This window comes from Bos taurus, chromosome 12, assembly GCF_002263795.3.
Source record: "Bos taurus isolate L1 Dominette 01449 registration number 42190680 breed Hereford chromosome 12, ARS-UCD2.0, whole genome shotgun sequence".
Classification (NCBI taxonomy): Eukaryota; Metazoa; Chordata; class Mammalia; order Artiodactyla; family Bovidae; genus Bos; species Bos taurus.
Window position 1 is genome coordinate 45,694,176 of NC_037339.1, and position 10,349 is coordinate 45,704,524.

Sequence of the window (10,349 nt, forward strand, 5' to 3'; positions counted from 1 at the left end):
ATCACTTCATGGCAAATAGGTGGAGAAACAGTGGAAACAGTGACAGACTTTACTTTGTGGTGGGGCTCCAAAGTTACTACAGATGGTGACTGCAGCCATGAAATTAAAAGATGCTTATTCCTTGGAAAGAAAGTTATGACCAACCTAGACAGCTTATTAAAAAGCAGAGATGTTACTTTGCCAACAAAGGTCCATCTAGTCAAAGCTATGGTTTTTCCAGTAGTCGTGTATGGATGTGAGAGTTGGACTATAAAGAAAGCTGATAGCTGAAGAATTGATGCTTTTGAACTGTGGTGTTGGAGAAGACTCTTGAGCATCCCTTAGACAGCAAGGAGATCCAACCAGTCCATCCTAAAGGAAATCAGTCCTGAATATTCATTGGAAGGACTGATGCTGAAGCTGAAACTCCAGTACTTTAGCCACCTGATGCGAAGAGCTGACTCATTAGAAAAGACCCTATTCTTGGGAAAGATTGAAGGCAGGAGGAGAAGGGGATGACAGAGGATGAGATGGTTGGATGGCATCACTGACTCGATGGACATGTGTGAATAAACTCCAAGAGTTTGTGATGGACAGGGATGCCTGGCGTGCTGCAGTCCATGGGGTCGCAAAGAGTTGGATACGACTGAGTGACTAAACTGAACTGAACTGAACAGAAATAATGAGAGCCAAAGACCTTAGTCTCTAAGCCTCAACTGCCTTTGTTTCTTATTGAATACCCTTATATTGTTATTAGTTCTTTCTCCAGTAATCTGTGAAATAATCAGAGACTGGAGTTTTAAAAGGTGTGTGGCCACAGAAAGCGAGCTAATGCTGAGCCAGTGAAAAGATGAGATAATGAGATTGACATTTCTGACACTGAAAACCTGGTGATAGAAAGATTAGTTTACAATCAAATTACTCTCATATTCACTTATAACCAAATAAATAAAGAGGCCGTCTGTAAGGTATTTCCCCCACAAGTAATGGAACAGAGACTATTATAATAAACACATGCTTTAGGCAGAAAGGCATTCAGTGGAATTTGCTAGACATACAGGTTGTTCAAGGCTAGACAAGATTCTCCTAAACGAATGATTCATCCATAGTAACGACACTAATTCATTATTGAGTTTCAGTTTATATCTATTTTCATTTTTTCCAATCTGTTGCAGTGCAATTGCAGTGGCGGTATGTTTTGTTGTTGTTCTAAAATATCATTTTAAGTACATAATTCTACTCCATTTGTGCCAGGAAAATGCCCAAACACCTTCATTAGAAATAAAGCAAATCTGTTCAACAGTACTCTGAACAGCAGGCACTATATGCTTTATTGAACAGAAAAAGCTTTAACAAACCTTATTTTGTACAATGTTCATTCTGCCTAAGCCTGTTTACGTTCTCGAACTTTCTGAAAATGTGGGTGCAACAACAAAGTAGTGTTTAGCAACCCTCCTGTCTTGGCCAGGTGGTTGATTGTATGGTTTGGCATCTTTTTTGCAGGTGGTATACAAAATCATATACACCAGCTGCTCAGCCCACTGAGTGACACTTTGCTAAATGGCACAGCCCCAGCCATACATAACAACATATAATGATGCTAGACTGATATCTTCACTAGATTCATTTAGCTCTGAAAAGAATTCTCTAAGAAAGACATTTCCGAGCCTTCATTTCTGTTTCATGCTGGGTAATGTTGGCAAGAATTATTCATGGCACATGTGAGCAATTCAAAAAAAAAATATTGTAAAAAAACAACAAGGCAGCTTTGCAGAGGTGCGCTGTCTGCTTGATGACTTGGCATGCTGCCCCCAGTGCTTGGCATAGCACCCTGGTGGCTGGCACCAGGGATGCTCTATATCCTTGCCATTGGGCCTCTGCTATGCTACTTGCTGTGCACGATCAATATCGACCAACTGCATAAACAACCGGATGAACCTTGTATCTGAGGGATAGCAAATAGCATTTGAATTATTTTACATAAATCTGAAAATGTAATCGCTGTTGACATTCCTATTAGTATTATATCTGAGCGTGATGATCATAATTGAGTAACATTAAATTTAGTTTATTGAACAGCAGTCCACTGCCCGCTTTACTGTGACTATGATCTGTGTAATGAAACCAGCAGTACGAAAAACTCTCTCAGTTGGTACACTTCCTGGACAGCAGCCAAAGTATTTATTGCTATTTATGCAATTAATGGCTATATTGATTCTTTTTTTCCCCCCTAGTAAATAGTAGATAAGTCGTGCTATGTTTTCTTAGCTCTTCAAGGTTTGTTTCAGCTGTAATTAATGTGACTAGAAGAATAATATACTCAATTGTTCTTAGTAACTGGTTTGCGTGTCTGTGACATTTGCAACTTACACATTCGTTTCTGGTTTGAGATGATTAAATTGATAGTGGCTCTATTGCCAAAATAGTCCCATATGCTGAAGTATGATTTATTAATGTTTGAAAATCAGAAGGTAAAACTTCACCAGCCAAAAGGCTGTGGTGGTTAATCATCTGTTCTTCCAGCTAATTCCATAATCCTCAATGTGACAATCAATTCATCATGCTGAAATAGCAAATTCATATAAATCATATTTCTAAGTTCTACATGCAGTCAATAAAATATATTACACATTTCCCATAAATTATGTGATATAATGTTAATTTATTTTTCAAATTAAAAACTTTAACTACCCTATGTCTTTATCCATTGTGCCTATAAAGTAATGAGCCTCCTATCGACATATCTAGGAAATCACAGTATGCACAGGAAAGATTTGAAGTCCTTTGACTTAGGAAGAATTCATACAAATAACAGACACTCCAAATCCTCTAAGATAACCAAATGTTTGAATATTGTTTCCTACTTTGTTCGCCTTCCTTACTGGTTAGATTTCAAATATCTTTCTTAGTGTATATTCCAACTTGGAGGAGGTAAGTATAATAACGAAGATCAGAATTAGCATCATTTTAATTTTCTTGCTATTGAAACAATTAGAATAATCTGCATCACAGTGTGTATGCTCTTAATTTTTTTTTCTTTCTTTTTTTTCAGTCCTACCCATCACCCTAATATCACAGTGTTAAAGTAAACTCTTTAGCTTTCTTTCTTTTAAAATTTATTCTCTAAAAATCTATTTATTGTCTATAATAATAACTTAAATATGGTAATACAGAGTTCTAAAACACTTCAATGATTCACTTTGATTCATAATCACAGTTTCCATCTGTAAGTAACAAAATTGCAGAGGTAAGAGACGTACTACCTTTAGTTAGATACGTTCCTTAAATTCCTTAAATATGAAGCTTGGATGAGTCAGTCTAAATTTACTCTATTTTATAAATCAAAATAAATGTATTAAATTATGCAGCATTTCAGGACACTGAGTTCTCCCTAAAGGAAGATATGTCCAAACAATATATTAAAGGCTAGGAAATCCAAGAGGAAGAAAATTACATTTAATGAAAATAGTCTGAATCCTGAGTTTATTCCCCTTCTTTTCCTGTCTTTTGTCTGCTATTTCTGATAAACCTTTTGTGCTATCATACTTGTTTTTGAATTGTATATCAATTGTCATCATTCTAAACACAGCTTATCACATAAGCAATCTCATCCTAATTCATCCTCTGTTTCAATATCCTGGTGGTCCTTGGGTCTGACACATAGTTCCTCTTCATGGGAGGAGAGACTGTGACTCAGTTTCTGCCAAGTTATTTTATGAAAAGAGCAATGCAGGCACCTGCCATTTGTAGTCTGGTTTTGTAGAAAATTTTTTAAAAAAGAAGAACTTTCAGAGTTATATGTGCAATTGTGAATGCAATTAACATTTTTGTGGCAGTGCTTTGCCATTCAACAAACTGTGCCTTTTTTGAAGCCTAATTACTAATATTTATATATGAGAAATAATGTTTTTTTTTTCTGGAAAAGGACATTTGTCTTAAAGATGGATTACCTTTAAGGCTTAAATACATTTTGTTGCAAGAGCAGCATTTAGTTCAGTCAATTTCTACACTGTGTAGAAAAGTTGGCAAAAGCAAACAGTTCAGGGGCAAGAACCAGTCACAGACTTTTCAGTGCAGAGATGTAGCATTGAAGGGCATATTGTGAAATGAGTTCTAGCTTCATAAGGAAAAGAAGGATGGAGACATTCTACCTTAGCTTGAAATGTAGTAAAACTGATTCATAGCATCACTGAACTAGAAAACGCCAGAGTCACAAGCTCCTTATCATAGGAGGGACTAGCTGTACAACACTACATGTTTTAAAGCAGTATCAGAACTGGGGTAAAACCATTTCCCTCCATTCACAAATTTCTGCTCTTCTGGGCAGGCAAGGTTTTCATAATTATAATTTCCTATGTCTATGGGTAATACAGGCTAGGTATCCATATCAGAACCTCTTTCTTCTTCACAATATTTTAGGGGTTCCTAAAAACATTAATCCTCAAAAATAGGGACCTGGGATTTCAATCATAGCACAAAGGAAGGGGGAGGGAACGGAGCTACACTGGAGCCAGGGTTCTGTATTTTACCAGGAGTAGTATTATTCTGAAATAGACTGTGATATAAGATGCATACTGTAATTTCTAAAGCAACCACTAAAATTAAGTCAAAATTATATGTTAAAATAATAAATAGAACAATACAAATATTTAGTAACAAAATAAGGCAATAGAGAAGCTGAGAGGAGGTTTCAAAAGAAACCAATAACAAAGAGATTTCTTGGGCAAGGACAGATTGGACAGCTGCTGCAATTTGATGGTGGGAAAAAAGATACTTTTTGGGTAGAAAGGCAAGAAAGTCTGTGTTTGACAACTTCTCTCTTTCCTGGATGTTCTTTACCTGGATGTACCTTTACCTAGATGTTCCTTTACTATATGTGTTCTATGATAAATATGTCATGAGTATTATTGCTACCTTTAGTGTTATTGTTGAGTCCTAGAAGTCCTTACAAGCTAGTGTGATCATGGGACCACTGAGAAAGTAAATTTCGTAATTTAATTTATAATCATTTATTATAATTCAGTTCAGTTCAGTCGCTCAGTTGTGTCCGACTCTTTGCGACCCCATGAATCGCAGCAAGCCAGGCCTCCCTGTCCATCACCAACTCCCAGAGTTCACTCAGACTCATGTCCATTGAGTCAGTGATGCCATCCAGCCATCTCATCCTCTGTCATCCCCTTCTCCTCCTGCTCCCAATCCCTCCCAATATCAGAGTCATTTCCAATGAGTCAACTCTTCGCATGAGGTGGCCAAAGTACTGGAGTTTCAGCTTTGGCATCATTCCTTCCAAAGAAATCCCAGGGCTGATCTCCTTCAGAATGGACTGGTTGGATCTCCTTGCAGTCCAAGGGACTCTCAAGAGTCTTCTCCAACACCACAGTTCAAAAGCACCAATTCTTCGGCGCTCACCCTTCTTCACAGTCCAACTCTCATATCCATACATGACCACAGGAAAAACCATAGCCTTGACTAGATGGACCTTTGTTGGCAAAGTAATGTCTCTGCTTTTGAATATGCTGTCTAGGTTGGACATAACTTTCCTTCCAAGGAGTAAGTGTCTTTTAATTTCATGGCTGCAGTCACCATCTGCAGTGATTTTGGAGCCCAGAAAAATAAAGTCTGACACTGTTTCCACTGTTTCCCCATCTATTTCCCATGAAGTGATGAGACTGGATGCCATGATCTTCATTTTCTGAATGTTGAGCTTTAAGCCAACTATTTCACTCTCCACTTTCACTTTCATCAAGAGGCTTTTTGTTCCTCTTCACTTTCTGCCATAAGGGTGGTGTCATCTGCATATCTGAGGTTATTGATATTTCTCCTGGCAATCTTGATTCCAGCTTGTGCTTCATCCAGCCCAGCATTTCTCATGATGTACTCTGCATATAAGTTAAATTAGCGGGGTGATAATATTTGGCCTTGACGTACTCCTTTTCTTATTTGGAACCAGTCTGTTGTCCTTGTCCATTTCTAACTGTTGCTTCCTGACCTGCATATAGATTTCCCAAGAGGCAGGTTAGGTGGTCTGGTATTTCCATCTCTTTCAGAATTTTCCACAGTTTATTGTGATCCACACAGTCAAAGGCTTTGGCATAGTCAATAAAGCAGAAATAGATGTTTTTCTGGAACTCTCTTGCTTTTTCAATGATCCAGCAGATGTGGGCAATTTGATCTCTGGTTCCTCTGCCTTTTCTAGAACCAGCTTGAACATCAGGAAGTTCATGGTTCATGTATTGCTGAAGCCTGGCTTGGAGAATTTTGAGCATTACTTTACTAGCATGTGAGATGCATGCAATTGTGCGGTAGTTTGAGCATTCTTTGGCATTGCCTGTCTTTGGGATTGGAATGAAAACTGACCTTTTCCAGTCCTGTGGCCTGGAAAACTGCTGAGTTTTCCAAATTTGCTGGCATATTGAGTGCAACACTTTCACAGCATCCTCTTCCAGGATTTGAAATAGCTCAACTGGAATTCCATCACCTCCACTAGCTTTGTTCGTAGTGATGCTTTCTAAGGCCCACTTGACTTCACATTCCAGGATGTCTGGCTCTAGGTGAGTGATCACACCATCGTGATTACCTGGGTCGTGAAGATGTTTTTTGTACAGTTCTTCTGTGTATTCTTGCCATCTCTTCTTAATATCTTCTGCTTCTGTTAGTTCCATACCATTTCTGTCCTTTATCGAGCCCATCTTTGCATGAAATGTTCCCTTGCTATCTCTAATTTTCTTGAAGAAATCTCTAGTCTTTCCCATTCTACTGTTTTCCTCTATTTCTTTGCATTGATCTCTGAGGAAGGCTTTCTTATCTCTTCTTGCTATTCTTTGGAACTCTGCATTCAGATGCTTATATCTTTCCTTTTCTCCTTTGCTTTTGGCTTCTCTTCTTTTCACAGCTATTTGTAAGGCCTCCCCAGACAGCCATTTTGCTTTTTTGCATTTCTTTTCCATGGGGATGGTCTTGATCCCTGTCTCCTTTACAATGTCAGGAACCTCATTTCATAGCTCATCAGGCACTCTATCTATCAGATCTAGTCCCTTAAATCTATTTCTCACTTCCACTGTACAATCATAAGGGATTTGATTTAGGTCATACCTGAATGGTCTAGTGGTTTTCCCTACTTTCTTCAATTTAAGTCTGAATTTGGTAATAAGGAGTTCATGATCTGAGCCATAGTCAGCTTCTGGTCTTGTTTTTGTTGACTGTATAGAGCTTCTCTATCTTTGGCTGCAAAGAATATAATTAACCTGATTTTGGTGTTGACCATCTTGTGATGGTGATACAATACATAAATATATGTGTGTGTGTGTGCTCAGTTGCTCAGTTGCATCTGATTCTTTGCAACCCCACGGACTCTCACTCTCCAACATCCTTTGTCCATTGGATTTTCCTGGCAAGAATACTGGAATGGGTTGCTACTTCCTTCTCCAATATACATATCTACTTCACAGAACTATAAATAAATAATTTTTGTTTCAAAACCATTAAATCATTCATATGACATACTTAGAGTAGCCAAATTCATAGATATAGAAAGTAGGATGAGGGTTGCCAGGGACTGAAGAGAGGAGCTCCTAGAGAATTGTAAAATGGGTACAGAGCTTCAGTTCACAAGACAGAAAGTTCCATGGACGAGTGGTGGCAATGGTTGCACAACAGTGTGAATGTACTTAACACCACTGAAATGTACGCTGAAAAATAGTCGTAATGGTAAATTTCATGTGATCTAGATTTTTCACAAACAAAAAATAATTTATAATTTAAAAATGGTAGTATTTAGTATCATAACATTCAAAATTATTTGGACTCACTCAATAAATACGTTTTGTTTCCTGTATTTAATGTCTTTTTTTTTTTAACTTCATTTTCAATGACCGCTTAGCTAAGGTCCCAGATGTTCACTAAAGTGTTTGAACCATTAAAACTTCCCAAGAAGGAATAGTTCACCCTTTCTCACTCCTACTCTGTCTCTTCTATTTCAGACTTGCATCTTCTCCCTGAGGCTACTTTTTAACTGCATCACATGTCCCTATGAGACCAGAGGAGTCTGGAAAAGTCCATGTCCATTTTTTGTTTAACTCTGTCCTTTGACTCCTCAAGGCCAACTGTAATTTCTTTCAATCCCCATAGCCTAGTCTTTAAGAATGTTTATTATCTGGCCGCCCGTTACTATCTTTTTCCTTCTGGGAAATAATTTACTTCCAGTCCTGAACCACTTGCTATTACCCAAGCACACCATTCTCAATTTATGCCTCTAAGACTTCCTCTAATCTCTGTAGAGAATTACTTTTTCCCTATTTAATGATATAAGATCAGGGTATATTTGACTGAGTACATTACTGTTCCAGATTTGCTTCAATTGTCACCTCCTCTATGAAGCCCTCCCTAGAATAGATTCCTCCATAACTGGCACTGATTTGCACCCTATCTTCCAAAAACGTGTGGTCTATCCTTCTTTTACAGTACTGTAAAAGGTACATAGTTATTCTCATTTTTTTTTCTTGAACCTTACCAAAGGGACATTGTATTTTTCCATTGGCTTGCTGTCAGTCTTGGCCATGTGATTTAGTCTGTCCAATGAAAAATAAGTGGAATTGGCATATGCCCCTTCCAGGAAGGAAATTTAAAATTAAAAATATTCCACAAAGAGGCATTCCTTTCCCCTGAGTTCCATATTGGAAATGATATGTAGGGGAACCACAGCCAAATCATGATGACAGCCTTAGTTGCTATAAACCACTACAACTTGGGCCTATTTTTTATGATTTAGAAACAAGTCCTGTAGAGGCAGTAGATAGATGGGCCCCAGGTGAACAGCTAGTTTGTTCCTTATGGACAAAAAACTCCATAACAATAGGAGCAAGAGTGGATGCTGGGCCCTGCCCAGATGAGAGATAAAAGACCACATATTACTTATTCTCAAAGTCGAGGAGATATTCCCAACTACACATGTGCAGAAAGGTTCCTTGACGGTCACAAGGGAGGGGCCTCATCTCATAGTAGGTGGTATCAACCTACCCTTAGGCCTCTTCACTAGAATTCATCTTCAGTAAGACATGTGGACGCACACGTGGGAGGGTCCTGAGAGTTATCAAACACAAACTCAGAACCAGGCAAATCATAGTGACTGGCCAAGGGAAACCTGGAAGAAATGCCCCCACAAAAGTGATTCAAACAAGGGCACGACCCTCTCTCTGAGCCCGTCCATGTGTCTAGACACACGTACCCTTTTCCTTTCTAATAAACACTTTACCTGTTTCACTACTTTCCCTCTCTATGCAAAAATTCATTTCTACATAACTGACACGCCAAGGTCATGTCACTGGCCACTGCTTCCTGGTGGTCTAGAGGCTAGGATTCAGCACTCTCGCTGCAATGGCTTGACTTTACGTCTCTGGCTGGGCACCAAGATTCTGCTTCAAGCCGCTGCAGGCTGAAGCCACCACAGATCACTATCTATGTTCTATTTTATTAATTTATGTAGCTGGCAAGATCAGAAATTGTTCCTTATTTTGGTTTTTCCAAGGCCTCACTGTTCATTGCTTAGCACTTGTTCATAGATATTAAATACATTTTTTGTATGCACGGACAAATAGTTGAAAGAGGGGATAAAGCTTTAAAGAGACTTCTGTCCGTGTTCTGCACAATTATGTGGGGTTATTTTTCACTGCATCAGAAATGTTGCTTACTCAGTATTCATATATATGAGTGTTTTCATCAACTGGTTTGTTGGGTTAATGATTTGGTCATTCCTTGAAGAGACAGTGATTTAACCTAATAGAGATCAAAGCTACTGATGTTGCCTGAATTTAGATTAGGTAAGTATTGCACCTTTCTAGTGTGTGTTTCACCATTTTGTTTATGGAGTGTGAAATATATAGCCTTGTGCTGTTTCTGCACCCTTCAGCCATGCATAGCCAACAATATACTGTACGCCCCATTTCTGCTAACCTTGGCAAATTAGCAGAGGTATTTGGGTAATCAGGCAGTTGAGTGTTTGTGTAGTTTATCACTTTTTATGAAAAGGGAAATGTGTTAAGGAGGATTAAACAGAGGAATAACTATCAGTGGCTTATATCTAGAATATTGCTGCAGTAAAATGGAAAAAAAAAAGTGATGCCAGTTACTTTATTAAAAATACTGAATTTATTTATTACATGATTGGAAAAAAATTATACATTTTTTTGTCATTGAGAGAAAAAAGAGATATATTTCCCTTTTGTCTTTTTTATTTGAGAGCATTAGTCCACCTTTAACTCTGTGTGAATCGCTATCTGTATTTTTTTTTTTAAGCTAAGATTGCAGTCCTTGGAGAACAAAGTTGACAGGTTTGAGATGACAAAGAATCATTATAATCAGTGCTGAAGATATGA